The 18628-nt window shown below is 44.7% G+C and overlaps 1 protein-coding gene across 1 annotated transcript in view; it reads right to left on the minus strand.

Moving 5' to 3' along the window:
- Positions 1-18628, minus strand: part of TMEM163 (transmembrane protein 163) — a 140671-nt gene that overhangs the window by 39174 nt on the left and 82869 nt on the right. The gene's annotated exons all lie outside the window — the stretch shown is intronic.

An 18628-nucleotide genomic window follows, 5' to 3' on the forward strand; every position in this document is an offset into this window, starting at 1 on the left:
TATCAATGTTCAGGAAAAATGTAAGGAAATATGAGGCAAGGAGGGAAGAAGGAAATAAACTACCAGAAAGAAAAGGACAGGAGCAGAAAATGAGAAAAAAAGGATAGAAGTTATGGAATGAAGGAAGAAAACAGGAAGAGGACAAAGGAACGAGGGAGGGAAGGCAAGAGAGAATGGAAGTGAAAGGGGAAAGAAGAAAGGCAACATAATGGAATAAAGAGAAGGAGGGAGGTGAAGAAAAGGGAGAAAATCAGGTAGAGAAATTGGAGAATGGAGGGAAGAAAATGAAAACGAAGGACAAAAATGGAGGAAGTGAAGGAGAAAAATGAAAAGGAGAATTGGTGGCAGGACAGAAGGAAACAAAATGTAAGTTTGAAGGGGAAGAAGAGAGAGGGAGGGGAAGAAAAGAGGAAGGAAGGAAGGACATTTTTGGTAACTTCCTTTAGCCTTCAGGTAGACTGACACGTTAGGACAGCATTTCTCCAGCTTTTCTCCACACACAGAATTTTAAGCATGGAAAATGCCTACATTTTTCTGAAAACTTTAATTTCTTCTCAGCCCTCTGAGAATATAATTAGATATTTTCTCCCTTTAAAAGGTGAAAGCCTGATCATAAGGGTGTAGATTTGGGGAAAAAATCATTGGAAAAACAATCGGCTCTTTCCCAGGAAAAAGTATCAGTCTTGTACACGAGCTGTTGCTGGTGTTGTATTCAAATGTAAGGAACTGAGCTGCAGTACCAGACACGGCCCCTGGACTAGGGTGGCGCTGTTTATAGAAAATACACAGACATTTTTTCAATTCTTGGAAAACCAAGCTGAATAATTTCCTAATATATTAGTGAACCTACTCTTTACTCTGCGTGCTTACAATAAGGAATCTAAATCAGGGACTTTGCGGGATGCAGGGACCAAAGAAAGACTATATCTCATCCACAGTGTCACACTATATAAATTATGGTAAATAATAACTCCTGCTAGCATGATTATACAATACATGAATCACATACTGCATTCGGGGAGGGGTCACACACTGCATGGAAATTACATTTGCTGTTATGAACAGGTAATTCAGAACCACAATGGACATTGAAGTTCAGAGCACACAAAGTGACCTGACAATTACCAAAAACAAAGGACGAGCTCTGAGACGTGGAAACTCTGCTGACCGCAATCCCTAATCCTAACACACCACACTAGAGGTAGCCGTGGATTGCGCCTAACGTTCCCTATGCAACTCGGCACAGCCTGAGAAACTAACTAGCCTGAAGATAGAAAAATAAGCCTACCTTGCCTCAGAGAAATTCCCCAAAGGAAAAGGCAGCCCCCCACATATAATGACTGTGAGTAAGATGAAATAGATTTAGCAAAGTGAGGCCCGACTTACTGAATAGACCGAGGATAGGAAAGATAGCTTTGCGGTCAACACAAAAACCTACAAACAACCACGCAGAGGGGCAAAAAGACCCTCCGCACCGACTAACGGTACGGAGGTGCTCCCTCTGCGTCTCAGAGCTTCCAGCAAGCAAGAAAAACCAATAGAGCAAGCTGGACAGAAAAAATAGCAAACAAAAATAACACAAGCAAAACTTAGCTTATGCAGGAGAGATAGGCCACAGGAACGATCCAGGAGGAAGCAAGACCAATACTAGAACATTGACTGGAGGCCAGGATCAAAGCACCAGGTGGAGTTAAATAGAGCAGCACCTAACGACTTAACCTCATCACCTGAGGAAGGAAACTCAGAAGCCGCAGTACCACTCTCATCCACCAAAGGAAGCTCATAGACAGAACCAGCCGAAGTATTACTCTCAACCACAGGAGGGAGCTTGGCCACAGAATTCACAACAGTACCCCCTCCTTGAGGAGGGGTCACCGAACCCTCACCAGAGCCCCCAGGCCGGCCAGGATGAGCCACATGAAAGGCACGAACCAGATCGGCAGCATGGACATCAGAGGCAAAGACCCAGGAATTATCTTCCTGACCATAACCTTTCCACTTAACCAGATACTGGAGTTTCCGTCTCGAAACACGAGAATCCAAAATCTTCTCCACTATATACTCACATTCCCCTTCAACCAAAACCGGAGCAGGAGGATCAATAGATGGAACCACAGGTGCCACGTTTCTCCGCAACAATGACCTATGGAACACGTTATGGATGGAAAAAGAAGCTGGAAGAGTCAAACGAAAAGACAGGATTAAGAACCTCAGAAATCCTATATGGACCAATGAAACGAGGCTTAAATTTAGGAGAGGAAACCTTCATAGGAATATAACGAGATGACAACCAAACCAAATCCCCAACACGAAGCCGGGGACCCACACAGCGCCTGCGGTTAGCGAAACGTTGAGCCTTCTCCTGGGACAAAGTCAGATTGTCCACTACATGAGTCCAAATCTGCTGCAACCTATCCACCACAGTATCCACACCAGGACAGTCCGAAGACTCAACCTGCCCTGAAGAGAAACGAGGGTGGAACCCAGAATTGCAGAAAAATGGCGAAACCAAAGTAGCCGAGCTGGCCCGATTATTAAGGGCGAACTCAGCCAAAGGCAAAAAGGACACCCAATCATCCTGATAGGCAGAAACAAAACATCTCAGATATGTTTCCAAGGTCTGATTGGTTCGTTCAGTCTGGCCATTTGTCTGAGGATGGAAAGCCGAGGAAAAAGACAAATCAATGCCCATCCTAGCACAAAAGGCTCGCCAAAACCTCGAAACAAACTGGGAACCTCTGTCAGAAACGATGTTCTCTGGAATGCCATGTAAACGAACCACATGCTGGAAAAACAACGGCACCAAATCAGAGGAGGAAGGTAATTTAGACAAGGGTACCAAATGGACCATCTTAGAGAAGCGATCACAAACCACCCAAATGACCGACATTCTTTGAGAGACGGGGAGATCCGAAATAAAATCCATAGAGATATGTGTCCAAGGCCTCTTCGGGACCGGCAAGGGCAAAAGCAACCCACTGGCACGAGAACAGCAGGGCTTAGCCCGAGCACAAATCCCACAGGACTGCACAAAAGAACGCACATCCCGCGACAGAGACGGCCACCAAAAGGATCTAGCCACCAAATCTCTGGTACCAAAGATTCCAGGATGACCAGCCAACACCGAACAATGAACCTCAGAGATAACTTTATTCGTCCACCTATCAAGGACAAACAGTTTCTCCGCTGGGCAACGGTCAGGTCTATTAGCCTGAAATTTTTGCAGCACCCGCCGCAAATCAGGGGAGATGGCAGACAAAATTACCCCCTCTTTGAGAATACCCGCAGGCTCAGGCAAACCCGGAGAATCGGGCACAAAACTCCTAGACAGGGCATCGCCTTCACATTTTTAGAGCCCGGAAGGTACGAAACCACAAAGTCAAAACGGGAGAAAAACAGCGACCAACGAGCCTGTCTAGGATTCAACCGTTTGGCAGACTCGAGATAAGTCAAGTTTTTGTGATCAGTCAAGACCACCACGCGATGCTTAGCTCCTTCAAGCCAATGACGCCACTCCTCGAATGCCCACTTCATGGCTAGCAACTCTCGATTGCCAACATCATAATTTCGCTCAGCAGGCGAAAATTTCCTGGAAAAGAAGGCGCATGGTTTCATCACCGAGCAATCAGAACTTCTCTGCGACAAAACAGCCCCTGCTCCAATTTCGGAACCATCAACCTCGACCTGGAACGGAAGCGAAACATTTGGTTGGCACAACACAGGGGCAGAAGAAAAACGACGCTTCAACTCCTGAAAAGCTTCCACAGCAGCAGAAGACCAATTGACCACATCAGCACCCTTCTTGGTTAAATCAGTCAACGGTTTAGCAATGCTAGAAAAATTAGCGATGAAGCGACGATAAAAATTAGCAAAGCCCAGGAACTTCTGCAGACTCTTCAGAGATGTTGGCTGAGTCCAATCATAAATGGCCTGAACTTTAACAGGGTCCATCTCGATAGTAGAAGGAGAAAAAATGAACCCAAAAAATGAAATCTTCTGAACACCAAAGAGACACTTTGACCCCTTCACAAACAAAGAATTAGCACGCAGGACCTGGAACACCATTCTGACCTGCTTCACATGAGACTCCCAATCATCCGAGAAGACCAAAATATCATCCAAGTATACAATCAGGAATCTATCCAGGTACTCTCGGAAGATGTCATGCATAAAGGACTGAAATACTGATGGAGCATTGGCAAGTCCGAAAGACATTACTAGATACTCAAAATGGCCCTCGGGCATATTAAATGCTGTTTTCCATTCATCGCCCCGTTTAATACGCACTAGATTATACGCACCACGAAGATCTATCTTGGTGAACCAACTAGCCCCCTTAGGGTATGTTCACACGTTCAGGATTTCCATCCTTTTTTTTCAGGACAGTTTTTTTTAAAAACTGCAGCTCTTGGCAGAAAACGCAGGTCCTTTTTTTGGTCCTTTTTTTGTCCTTTTTTGATGCGTTTTTTGATGCGTTTTTTGATGCTTTTTTTATCCTTTTTTATGCAGTTTTCTATGCAGAGACTGTGTGTTTCCTAGGAAGCTTTTTAGGGCTAAAATGGCTGAAAATACCCTAACCCTACCCCTAACCCTACCCCTAACCCTACCCCTAACCCTTACCCTAACCCTAACCCTACCCCTAACCCTAACCCTACCCCTATTCTAACCTTAGTGAAAAAAAAAAAAAAAAATTCTTAATTTTTTTATTGTCCCTACCAATGGGGGTGACAAAGTGGGGGGGGGGGTGTCATTTACTATTTTTTTATTTTGATCATTGAGATAGGTTATATCTCAGTGATCAAAATGCACTTTGGAGCGAATCTGCCGGCCGGCAGATTCGGCGGGCGCACTGCGCATGCGCCCGCCATTTTGCCAGATGGCGGCGCCCAGGGAGAAGACGGCCGGACGGACACCGGGACGCCGGGTAAGTATAAGGGGGGGAGATTAGGGCACGGTGGGGCATCGGAGCACTGGGGGGGGGCATCGGAGCACGGGGGGGGGCATCGGAGCACAGGGGGGCGGGATCGGAGCACGGGGGGGCAGCCACACTCCGCCCACGCACTTCCGCCCGCTCCCCCGCACTTCCTGCTGCAGCGGTTCTGCACATCAAATCGCAGTAAAACCCGCAGATATATTTTTGATCTGCGGGTTTTACTGCGATTTTGACCTCACAATTGAGGTCTATGGGTGCAGAACCGCTGCGGTTCAGGAAAAAGAAGTGACATGCTCCTTCTTTTTTGCCGCAGCTATTCTGCGCGGCTTTTTAAACGAAATTACGGACCATGTGCACAGCAGTGACTGTTTTCCATAGGGTTACATTGTTATGTACCCTGCATGGAAAACTGCTGCGGAACCGCAGCGGCAATACCGCTGCGGTTCCGCAGTAAAAAACGCACTGTGTGAACATGGCCTTAATCCGAGCAAACAAATCAGACAGCAGCGGCAAGGGGTACTGAAATTTGACCATAATTTTATTTAGAAGGCGGTAATCAATACAAGGTCTCAGCGAACCATCCTTCTTGGCCACAAAAAAGAACCCCGCTCCCAATGGCGACGATGACGGGCGAATATGACCCTTCTCCAAAGACTCCTTCACGTAACTCCTCATAGCGGCGTGCTCAGGTACAGATAAATTAAATAGTCGACCCTTAGGAAATTTACTACCAGGAATCAAATCGATAGCACAATCACAATCCCTATGCGGAGGTAGGGCATTGGACTTGGGCTCATCGAATACATCCCGGTAATCAGACAAGAACTCTGGGACCTCAGAAGGGGTGGATGATGAGATAGACAGAAATGGAACATCACCATGTACCCCCTTGACAACTCCAGCTGGACACAGACATTGATTTCCAATCTAATACTGGGTTATGGACTTGTAGCCATGGCAACCACAACACGACCACATCATGCAGATTATGCAACACCAGAAAGCGAATATCCTCCTGGTGCGCAGGAGCCATGCACATGGTCAGCTGGGTCCAGTACTGAGGCTTATTCTTGGCCAAAGGCGTAGCATCAATTCCTCTCAATGGAATAGGACACTGCAAGGGCTCCAAGACAAACCCACAGCGCCTAGCAAACTCCAAGTCCATCAAATTCAGGGCAGCGCCTGAATCCACAAATGCCATGACAGAATAGGAAGACAAAGAGCAGATCAAAGTAACGGACAAAAGAAATTTCGACTGTACCGTACCAATGATGGCAGACCTAGCGAACCGCTTAGTGCGCTTAGGACAATCGGAGATAGCATGAGTGGAATCACCACAGTAGAAACACAGCCCATTCTGACGTCTGTGTTCTTGCCTTTCAGCTCTGGTCAAAGTCCTATCGCACTGCATAGGCTCAGGTTCATGCTCAGATAATACCGCCAAATGGTGCACAGATTTACGCTCGCGCAAGCGTCGACCGATCTGAATGGCCAAAGACATAGACTCATTCAGACCAGCAGGCATAGGAAATCCCACCATGACATCCTTAAGGGCTTCAGAGAGACCCTTTCTGAAAATAGCTGCCAGCGCACATTCATTCCATTGAGTGAGCACGGACCACTTTCTAAACTTCTGACAATAAATCTCTATCTCATCCTGACCCTGACACAGAGCCAGCAAATTTTTCTCTGCCTGATCCACTGAATTAGGTTCGTCGTACAGCAATCCGAGCGCCAGAAAAAACGCATCAACATTACATAATGCAGGATCTCCTGGCGCAAGGGAAAATGCCCAGTCTTGAGGGTCGCCACGTAATAAAGAAATAATGATCTTAACTTGTTGAACTGGGTCACCAGAGGAGCGGGGTTTCAAAGCCAGAAATAGTTTACAATTATTTTTGAAATTCAGAAACTTAGCTCTATCTCCAGAAAATAACTCAGGAATAGGAATTTTAGGTTCTAACATAGGATTCTGAACCACTAAATCTTGAATATTCTGTACATTTATAGCGAGATTATCCATCAAAGAGAACAGACCTTGAATGTCCATGTCCACACCTGTGTTCTGAACCACCCTGATGTAAAGGGGAAAAGAAAGACAGAACACAGTGCAAAGAAAAAAAAATGGGCTCAGAACTTCTCTTTTCCCTCTATTGAGAAGCATTAGTACTTTGGGCCTCCAGTACTGTTATGAACAGGTAATTCAGAACCACAATGGACATTGAAGTTCAGAGCACACAAAGTGACCTGACAATTACCAAAAACAAAGGACGAGCTCTGAGACGTGGAAACTCTGCTGACCGCAATCCCTAATCCTAACACACCACACTAGAGGTAGCCGTGGATTGCGCCTAACGCTCCCTATGCAACTCGGCACAGCCTGAGAAACTAACTAGCCCTGAAGATAGAATAATAAGCCTACCTTGCCTCAGAGAAATTCCCCAAAGGAAAAGGCAGCCCCCCACATATAATGACTGTGAGTAAGATGAAAATACAAACACAGAGATGAAATAGATTTAGCAAAGTGAGGCCCGACTTACTGAATAGACCGAGGATAGGAAAGATAGCTTTGCGGTCAACACAAAAACCTACAAACAACCACGCAGAGGGGCAAAAAGACCCTCCGCATCGACTAACGGTACGGAGGTGCTCCCTCTGCGTCTCAGAGCTTCCAGCAAGCAAGAAAAACCAATATAGCAAGCTGGACAGAAAAAATAGCAAACAAAAATAACACAAGCAAAACTTAGCTTATGCAGGAGAGATAGGCCACAGGAACGATCCAGGAGGAAGCAAGACCAATACTAGAACATTGACTGGAGGCCAGGATCAAAGCACCAGGTGGAGTTAAATAGAGCAGCACCTAACGACTTAACCTCATCACCTGAGGAAGGAAACTCAGAAGCCGCAGTACCACTCTCATCCACCAAAGGAAGCTCATAGACAGAACCAGCCGAAGTACCACTCTCAACCACAGGAGGGAGCTTGGCCACAGAATTCACAACAATTTGCTATGAATTATTCATGAATTGTTGTGGATTTTGTTAATCCTGCAGTTTCCGATGCAGTTATTGGTGCTGCATACAATCTGCACTGATCTTACAGTAATTGTGTGCTGCCCGGAGGGGGCACCGCGTTTTTATACTGTAGCAAAAATGAGAATATTAGAAAGAACAACTTAAAAAGTGAGAAACATAATTAAAGACTTCCTGAATCTTACGCGTCACTTCAAAGTCAGATTTTACAATTCCAACCCCTAGATTATAGGAGTTTGCCAGAATGCAAAAACACAATGCTGTTTTCTTGCAAAAACAGCGCCGCCTCTGTCCATGGGACGTGGGGCTGAGTTCCAATACCAGAAAAAGAGCGTTTTTCTAAAGTTAGACTTATCTCTTTCGGCTACGGATACATGGCGACATCTGGTCACCTGTAAATTGGAGAGAGGCAGTGAGAAAATACTATTTGTACCAACATCATTTAATGGGAGAAAAAGTGAGACAGTACTATCTGTACATGCATAAATTACAGAATGAAACTGAGAGGCAGTACTATCTGTGCCTAACTCATTTGCATAGAAAAACAAGACCAGACTTCTCTTTGTGCCTACATGAATAACAAAAAGATACAAAGGGTAATAATATCTGTGCTTACGTCATTTACGGAGAAAAACAAGAACAGACTACTATCTGTGCCTACGTGAATAACAGGAAGACACAAGGAGGTAATAATGTCTGTGCTTAACGTCATTTACGGAGAAAAAACAAAAACAAGAATAGAGTACTATCTGTGCTTACACCAATTACAGAAGATACAGGGGGCAGTACTAAACTGTATGTGTCTACATCATTTACAGGCGAAGTCTAGGAGATAGAACTATAAGTGCCTACATCAAGGAGGCAGTACTATCTGTGCCTACATTTTACGGGCAAAGATGGGAACATAGTTCCATTTGTGACTACATCGTTTACAGGGGGAAAACAAAAGTAAAGTAGAGTACTATCTGAATCTATACTAGTTAAATAAAAAGACATGGAGGCAGTACTATATGTACCACCCTCAATTATAGGGAGACAGTACTATCTGTGCTTACATAATTTACAGGCAAAGAAGAGAAAGTATATCCATTTGTGCCTAAATCGTTTAGCACTATCTGAACCTACACTAGTTAAATAAAAAGACATGGAGACAGTACTATCTGTGCCTACCTAATTTACTGGCAAAGATGGGGAGGTAGTTTCTGTTTGTGACTACATCATTTACAGGCAAAAACTAGAATATACTATCTGTACCTAAACTACTTCAGAAGGAGACAGGGAGGCAGAATTATATGTGCCTACATCATTTACAGGCAAGAGCAGAGCAGCAGTACTATCTATGCCTCCATTAATAACAGGAAAAGACATGGAGGCAACACTATGAAAGTGCAAGTAATTACAGAAAGAGACAGGGAGGTAATACTATCTGTGTAAATATAATTTACAAAGGAAACAAGAGTAGAGTACTATCTTTACTTTAACTAGTTATAGAAAGTTAGAGCAAAACGTGCCTACTTAATTTACAGGCAAAGGCAGGGAGGAAATACTGTTTGTGCCATCAACATTAACAGGAAGAGACAGGGAGGCAGTACTATCTGGACATAGATTACTTACAGGTATGGATAGGGAAGTGGCACTATCTGTGCCTGCATAATTGATACTTATATCATTTAAAGGCTTATATTAGTAATAATTCTACTTCTTCCCCTGCCGAGCTGACCACCACGTTGTACTATAACCTCAGCACATGGATAGTAGTCACCTATCCCCTACATAGGTAGAAAACCCCACATAAAAAGTGCAAAGGAAGCAAACAATGCATCTCCATGACGACTGATTATTATATACAGATAATATATCTCACACCCGCCTTTTTGGAAACGTATTTTCGCCCTCTCTCCTGTAACATAATGTATGCGCTGCGCGGCTCGTGCCGTTCCCGACAGCAGAAGATCTGTGCTGGAGCATCTGATGGGATGTGTCACAAATTATTCCATGCATGTCTAATTATGGAGTCGCGTGACACAAGAACCTGTGTCACTTCATGGAGCTGTCACAACAAGGTGCAGGGATAAGGAATGAAGCCGGCGCTCCAGACATCAGGCGCCCTCCTGAAGCAGGTAGCTAATTAAACTGAATATATGCAAATTAAGCCTCGTCCCCGGTGCTGCAGGTTTATCCAATACTGCGATGAAGACTTCAGATCGGCCGCGTGCATCCTCTGCATTACCTGTATAGAGATGTGGAGGCAAAAAATGTATCATCTTTAAGAGCAGATTAATATATGATCTACTGTAAATAGGTTGTTTCCTCTGCGGAATAACTTTATAATGTATCTTCATATGGATCAGAGCTCAGTCCTTCTAATACTGAGCTCCAAATCCCCTATGTAGAGCTCAATAATATTCTGGCTGCTGCCACAACCACTAGAGGCAGCTAACTGCATACATGTCACCTGTCCCGGCTCCAGGGCCAGGCTCTGCGTCCTCCTCATACAGAAGACAGCTCCCTCTGCTACAAAGTGCCAAGTGAGTCTCCTGACTAACCTAGCTCTGCTGTATTGAACATTTTACTTTTTTCACAAAAAATTACTTTAGACCCAAACTTTTTTTTATTTTCACGAGGGTAACAAGAGAAAATGGGCCAAAAAAGTTTGTATGTGGGGGAAAGGCTCCCTGGTGTGCCTTAACAGTGGTAACCCCCCCAATTCTAACTCCAAGCCTAACACAGCCCTACCCCTAACCCTAATCCCAACCCTAACCACAACCCTAATCCCAACCATAACCACAACCTTAATCCCTACCCTAACCACAACCCAAACCTAAACCCCAACACAACCCTAACACCAAAACAACCCTAACTCCAACCCTAACCACAACCCTATCCCTAACCACAACCGTAACCCCAACACAACCCTAACCCCAACACAACCCTAACCCCAACACAACCCAAACCCCAACACAACCCAAACCCCAACACAACCCAAACCCCAACACAACCCAAACCCCAACACAACCCTAACTCCAACACAACCCTAACTCCAACACAACCCTAACTCCAACACAACCCTAACTCCAAAACAACCCTAATTCCAAAACAACCCTAACTCCAAAACAACCCTAATTCCAAAACAACCCTAACTCCAACCCTAAACACAACCCTATCCCTAACCACAACCCTAACCCCAACACAACCCTAACCCCAACACAACCCAAACCCCAACACAACCCAAACCCCAACACAACCCAAACCCCAACACAACCCTAACTCCAACACAACCCTAACTCCAACACAACCCTAACTCCAACACAACCCTAACTCCAAAACAACCCTAATTCCAAAACAACCCTAACTCCAAAACAACCCTAATTCCAAAACAACCCTAACTCCAACCCTAAACACAACCCTATCCCTAACCACAACCCTAACCCCAACACAACCCTAACCCCAACACAACCCTAACTCCAACACAACCCTAACCCCAACACAACCCAAACCCCAACACACAACCGTCACCCACACACCACAACCGTAACCCCAACACAACCCTAACCCCAACCCCATCTCTAACCCTAGCTCCTACTCTAACCCTAATGGAAAAATTGAAATAAATTTTTTTAATTCTATTATTTTTACCTAACTAATGAGGTGATAAAGGGTGGGTTGATTTACTATTTTTTTTATTTTGATCACTGTGATAGGGTTTACCACAGTGATCAAAATGAACCAATAGAAAAAATCTCCTATTGATATCGGGTGCCAGAAGAAGATGCCAGGGGACAGAGCCGGAGGCTCAGGTCATATCAGAGGAGAGAGAAATGAATGCGAAGTCTGACTTTTTTTTTCTTTTTTTGCAATCGCCTTTATTCCTTGAATAACGGTGATCACAAGATTGGGGACATTAAGACCTGCCCCGAATCATGTTCTCCGTAATCTCAGCTACCCCCTGGTAGCTGAGACCCCAGAGATTTTCCAACCCTGGGGGCGCTATAACCTTATTTCTCAGCGGCGCAGCAATAAGGAATAAGTACCCTAAACTGCCACCATTAAAAGGCGTATTGGCAGTCGTTAAGGGGTTAATCCACTTCACCAGTGGAATCATAACAATACAATTCCACAGTATGCAGAAAGCTCTAGAGCTCCCTCTGGTGGTGGCTGTAGGCAAATACAATTATTATTATTATTATTATTTTTGTTTTAATTACAATGAATATCTGCGCAGATGATTTGGAGCTCTGTATAAAAAATGAAGCCCTGATCATTGCTCATATATTTTCATAAGATCCATTATTAAATTAATCAGCATTGAATTTTAGATGGATTTTCTCGGTAATAGGGAACAAGGCTTGAGTACAGCCTCCCCATGTTACTTTGCTGTGGTTCTCGCACACTCTAGATCAGCAGTTCTCAACCTGGGGGTCGCGACCCCGAGGGGGGTCGAACGACCAAACCACAGGGGTCGCCACCTCTCTCACCTCCCCATCCACCTTCCCAGTGGCGTAGGAGCAATGCTGGAGACCCTGGGGCAGATTTCTGGACAGACTGGGGCAGATTTCTGGACACACTGGGCAATGCTGGACACTGGGGCAGATTTCTGGACAGACTGGGGCAGATTTCTGGACACACTGGGCAATGCTGGACACTGGGGCAGATTTCTGGACAGACGGGCAGATTTCTGGACACACTGGGCAATGCTGGACACTGGGGCAGATTTCTGGACACTGGGGCAATGCTGGACACTGGGGCAGATTGCTGGACACGCTGGGGCAATGCTGGACACAGGGGCAGATTGCTGGACACACTGGCGGCAATGCTGGACACACTGGGGCAATGCTGGACACACTGGGGCAATGCTGGAGACCCTGGGGCAGATTGCTGGGCACACTGGGGGCAGAGTGCTGGACACACTGGGCAATGCTGGAGACCCTGGGGCAGATTTCTGAACAGACTGGGGCAGATTTCTGGACAGACTGGGGCAGATTTCTGGACAGACTGGGGCAGATTTCTGGACACACTGGGCAATGCTGGACACTGGGGCAGATTTCTGGACAGACTGGGGCAGATTTCTGGACACACTGGGCAATGCTGGACACTGGGGCAGATTTCTGAACAGACTGGGGCAGATTTCTGGACAGACGGGCAGATTTCTGGACACACTGGGCAATGCTGGACACTGGGGCAGATTTCTGGACACTGGGGCAATGCTGGACACTGGGGCAGATTGCTGGACACGCTGGGGCAATGCTGGACACGGGCAGATTGCTGGACACACTGGCGGCAATGCTGGACACACTGGGGCAATGCTGGACACACTGGGGCAATGCTGGAGACCCTGGGACAGATTTCTGGACACTGGGGCAATGCTGGACACTGGGGCAGATTTCTGGACAGACTGGGGCAGATTTCTGGACACACTGGGCAATGCTGGACACTGGGGCAGATTTCTGGACACTGGGGCAATGCTGGACACTGGGGCAATTTGCTGGACACGCTGGGGCAATGCTGGATACTGGGGCAGATTGCTGGACACACTGGCGGCAATGCTGGACACACTGGGGCAATGCTGGACACACTGGGGCAATGCTGGACACACTGGGGCAATGCTGGAGACCCTGGGGCAGATTTCTGGACACACTGGGGCAATGCTGGACATACTGGGGCAGATTGCTGGACACACTGGGGGTAATATGCTGGACACACTGGGGCAGATTGCTGGACAACCTGGGGGTAATATGCTGGACACACTGGGGCAGATTGCTGGACACACTGGGGCAGATTGCTGGACACACTGGGGCAGATTGCTGGACACACTGGGGGCAGGACTTGAGGCATGGGCAGAATGTAGATACGGGGCATGATTGGAGACACGGGGCAGAATGAAAGACATGGAGCAGGATGGATACGATGGAGACTGATGGGGCAGGATGGGGAGATCATATGGGGTAGAATGGATACTCATGAGGGCAGGATGCGAGAACATATGGCTGGAGCCAGGAATGAGATAAACGGGGCCAGGGTGGGGAATATTATTACCATAGGGGCTAATTAAGGGATATTATTACTGCAGTGATGTATTTATTTTATTTTTTGAGTATACTGTTTTAAATGGGGGGCGGTCCTGTTACTGTGCAGAGTGACACTATATCGCCTTTTTTTCTTCGTGGTGTAATGTAGAAGTTGTTAAAAATTAAGTAATGTGTTCTACAAGCGGAGCTCGAGATAACTGTTATTTCCTACAGAAACGAGTCCTGGCTAGAAGAAATGATGGCGGTCTGTGCTGGATGAAAGATGAAGGACTTCACCTAGAGACGTCACTGGTGAGTCAGTGTTACCTATACACTGACACTATACACTGTATACTATATAGAGGTCCTGTGTATAATGTCACCAGTGATCTCTGTATTACCTCTCTACACAGACACTGCATACTAAGTACAGATCTCCTGTGTATAATGGCACTTATGGTGATAGTATTGTGTTTTTTTTTATTACTGATCAGTATTGTAGTATTCAGTCACTATGTGGTGATAATATGTGGTCTGGAAATGGTGTTGTGGTATTTGTCCCTTGTATGTGCTATTTGGTCACCAAGTGGTGGTAATATGTGATCTGGTCATGGTGAGGCGGTATTTGTCCCTTGTATATAGTATTATTTGGTCCCTATGTGGTCTGGTCATGGTGTGGTGGTGTTTCTTCCTGTGTGATATTATTGGTCTTGGTATAGTGGTGCCGCAGCCTCCTCGAGTATATACGGTAATTGTTTTTGTGATTATTTATTATGTTTGATTTGTAGCAATGAGAATACAATACATAATGCATATCAGATATTTACATTCCGAATCATAACTAATAAAATTACAGTTTTAAAGTAGCCACCAAAATTATTTTTTGGGTTGGGGGTCACCGCAACATGAGGAACTGTATTGCGGGGTCACGGCATTAGAAAGGTTGAGAACCACTGCTCTAGATACTCGGGAGCGGACAGATTGGGTGAACAGATTGTGTGCGGTGGACGGACTCTCCCTCTGAGGAGAAAACAAGCTGAGCCCCGAGAAGTTCCTGTCTGTCTGATTTGTGGTGATCAGTCAATTGCCCGGCACCTCGGAGATTACTCTGCTCCAATTTTCAGGATTGTGTATTTTGATTAGTAATGATTTCAGTTATTTTCTTTTTCTGCTTTATTTTTACACATTTTCTTTTTGCACAATGATAGAAAATTATGTGAAAAAACAGGAGCAAAATGTACAGCTGTTATAACCTGGGTACATTCTTATATAATTATATATGTACCGCTGATATAACCTGGGTGTATTCTGTATATAATTATATATGTACCGCTGATATAACCTGGGTGTATTCTGTATATAATTATATATGTACCGCTGATATAACCTGGGTGTATTCTGTATGTAATTATACATTTAAGCCTGCTATAACCTGGGCATCTCCTGTATATAATTATATATGTACAGCTGCTATAACCTGGGCATCTCCTGTATATAATTATATATGTACAGCTGTTATAACCTGGGTACATTCTTATATAATTATATATGTACCGCTGATATAACCTGGGTGTATTCTGTATATAATTATATATGTACCGCTGATATAACCTGGGTGTATTCTGTATATAATTATATATGTACCGCTGATATAACCTGGGTGTATTCTGTATATAATTATATATGTACTGCTGATATAACCTGGGTGTATTCTGTATGTAATTATACATTTAAGCCTGCTATAACCTGGGCATCTCCTGTATATAATTATATATGTACAGCTGCTATAACCTGGGCATCTCCTGTATATAATTATATATGTACAGCTGGTATAACCTGGGCATCTCCTGTATATAATTATATATGTACAGCTGGTATAACGTGGGCATCTCCTGTATATAATTATATATGTACAGCTGCTATAACCTGGGCATCTCCTGTATATAATTATATATGTACAGCCGGTATAACCTGGGCATCTCCTGTATATAATTATATATGTACAGCCGGTATAACCTGGGCATCTCCTGTATATAATTATATATGTACAGCCGGTATAACCTGGGCATCTCCTTTATATAATTATAGATCTACAGCTAGTATAACCTGGGCATCTCCTGTATATAATTATATATGTACAGCTGGTATAACCTGGGCATCTCCCGTATATAATTATACATGTACAGCTGGTATAACCTGGGCATCTCCTGTATATAATTATATATGTACAGCTGGTATAACGTGGGCATCTCCTGTATATAATTATATATGTACAGCTGCTATAACCTGGGCATCTCCTGTATATAATTATATATGTACAGCCGGTATAACCTGGGCATCTCCTGTATATAATTATATATGTACCGCTGGTATAACCTGGGCATCTCCTGTATATAATTATATATGTACAGCCGGTATAACCTGGGCATCTCCTTTATATAATTATATATCTACAGCTAGTATAACCTGGGCATCTCCTGTATATAATTATATATGTACAGCTGGTATAACCTGGGCATCTCCCGTATATAATTATACATGTACAGCTGGTATAACCTGGGTATCTTCTGTATATAATTATATATGTACAGTCAGTATAACCTGGGCATCTCCTGTATATAATTATATATGTACCGCTGGTATAACCTGGGTATCTCCGGTATATAATTACAGTGACTTGTGAAGTATTCGGCCCCCTGGAACTTTTCAACCTTTTCCCACATATCATGATTCAAACATAAAGATACCAAGTGTCAGTTTTTGGTGAAGATAATGATGATAAATATAATCCACCTGTGTGTAATCAAGTCTCTGTATAAATTTACCTGCTCTGTGATAGTCTCAGGGTTCTGTGTGAAGCACAGAGAGCATCATGAAGACCAAGGAACACAACAGGCAGCTCCGTGATACTGTTGTGGAGAAGTTTAAAGCCGGATTTGGATACAAAATCATTTCCAAAACCTTAAACATCCCAAGGAGCACTGTGCAATGATCATATTGACATGGAAGGAGTATCATACCACTGCAAATCTACCAAGACCCGGCCGTCCCTCTAAACTTTCATCTCAAACAAGGAGAAGACTGATCAGAGATGCAGCCAAGAGGCCGAGGATCACTCTGGATGAACTGCAGAGATCTACAGCTGAGGTGGGACAGTCCGTCCATAGGACAACAATCAGTCGTACACTGCACAAATCTGACCTTTATGGAAGAGTGGCAAGAAGAAAGCCATTTCTCAAAGATATCCATGAAAAGTGTCATTTAAAGTTTGCAAAAAGCCACCAGGGAGACACCAAACATGTGGAAGAAGGTGCTCTGGTCAGATGAAACCAAAATTCAACTTTCTGGGAACAATGCCAAAAGATATGTTTGGCGTAAAGGCAACACAGCTCATCACCCTGAACACACCATCCCCACTGTCAAACATGGTGGTGGCAGCATCATGGTTTGGGCCTGCTTTTCCTCAGCAGGGACAGGGAAGATGGGTAAAATTGCTGGGAAGATGGATGGAGCCAAATACAGGACCATTCTTGAAGAAAACCTGTTGGAGTCTGCAAAAGACCTGAGACTGGGACGGAGATTTGTCTTCCAACAAGACAATGGTCCCAAACATAAAGCAAAATCTACAATGGAATGGTTCACAAATAAACGTATCCAGGTGTTAGAATGGCCGAGTCAGAGTCCAGACCTCAATCCAATCGAGAATCTGTGGAAAGAGCTGAAAACTGCTGTTCACAAACGATCTCCATCAAACCTCACTGAGCTCGAGCTGTTTGCCAAGGAAGAACGGGCGAGAATTTCAGTCTCTCCAGGTACAAAACTGATAGAGACAGACCCCAAGAGACTTGTAATCGCAGCAAAAGGGGCGCAACAAAGTGTTAAGTTACAGGGGCCGAATAATATTGCACGCCCCACTTTTCAGTGATATGGATCCTGCTGGTATAACACGAGCATTGTCTGGCTTATAACTTGCTTCTATAGTTAATATTCTGTCCCTTTCCTCAATGTTAGCAGCGGATAATAAAATTGCGAGATGCTCCAAAGTCTGAGCCCATTAAGGTAATGAAGATCTGCTGTCGGCTCCATACGTGGACTGCAGGTAGGAGAAGTCCGATAACTCGCAGTTATTAAATGCTGCTGTAAGGACACGTGATCTGATCACAGGATTACCAGAAGATTGGAGGAATCTCTGCGCCGCCCGGCTTAGTCTCGTTAGCTATAGTGATGAGGGAACGTGCTGGGATAAGGTGTTATCTGAGCATGCTCGGGTGCTAACAGAGTGTCTGCAGCGTCCTCGAATATGTCAGAATCCCCGCAGCTGCATGTCTCACTGCTAAGATAGCCGCAACACATGCAAGGATTGTCTGCTTGTTAGGACAGCCGCGAAACATGCAGCCGCGGGGACTGGAACATATTATTCGAGCACACCGAAGTCACGCGGTTCGCACCCGAGCATGCTAATATAACACCGTATCCGAGCAACTGCACTCATCGCTAATTAGCAAATGTAACACTTTCCCTAACAACCGAGGGCGACGCATTAGACATTCGTTAGAATTGGCGCTCTGCTCATTATCTCAATAACCGCCGAGCTCACATTAGCGGTAAAATAATGAGGATAGCAGATCCATCTGATGGCGAATATCATTATTCTCAGG

Source organism: Ranitomeya imitator, chromosome 7 (assembly GCF_032444005.1).
Source record: "Ranitomeya imitator isolate aRanImi1 chromosome 7, aRanImi1.pri, whole genome shotgun sequence".
Taxonomy (NCBI): domain Eukaryota; kingdom Metazoa; phylum Chordata; class Amphibia; order Anura; family Dendrobatidae; genus Ranitomeya; species Ranitomeya imitator.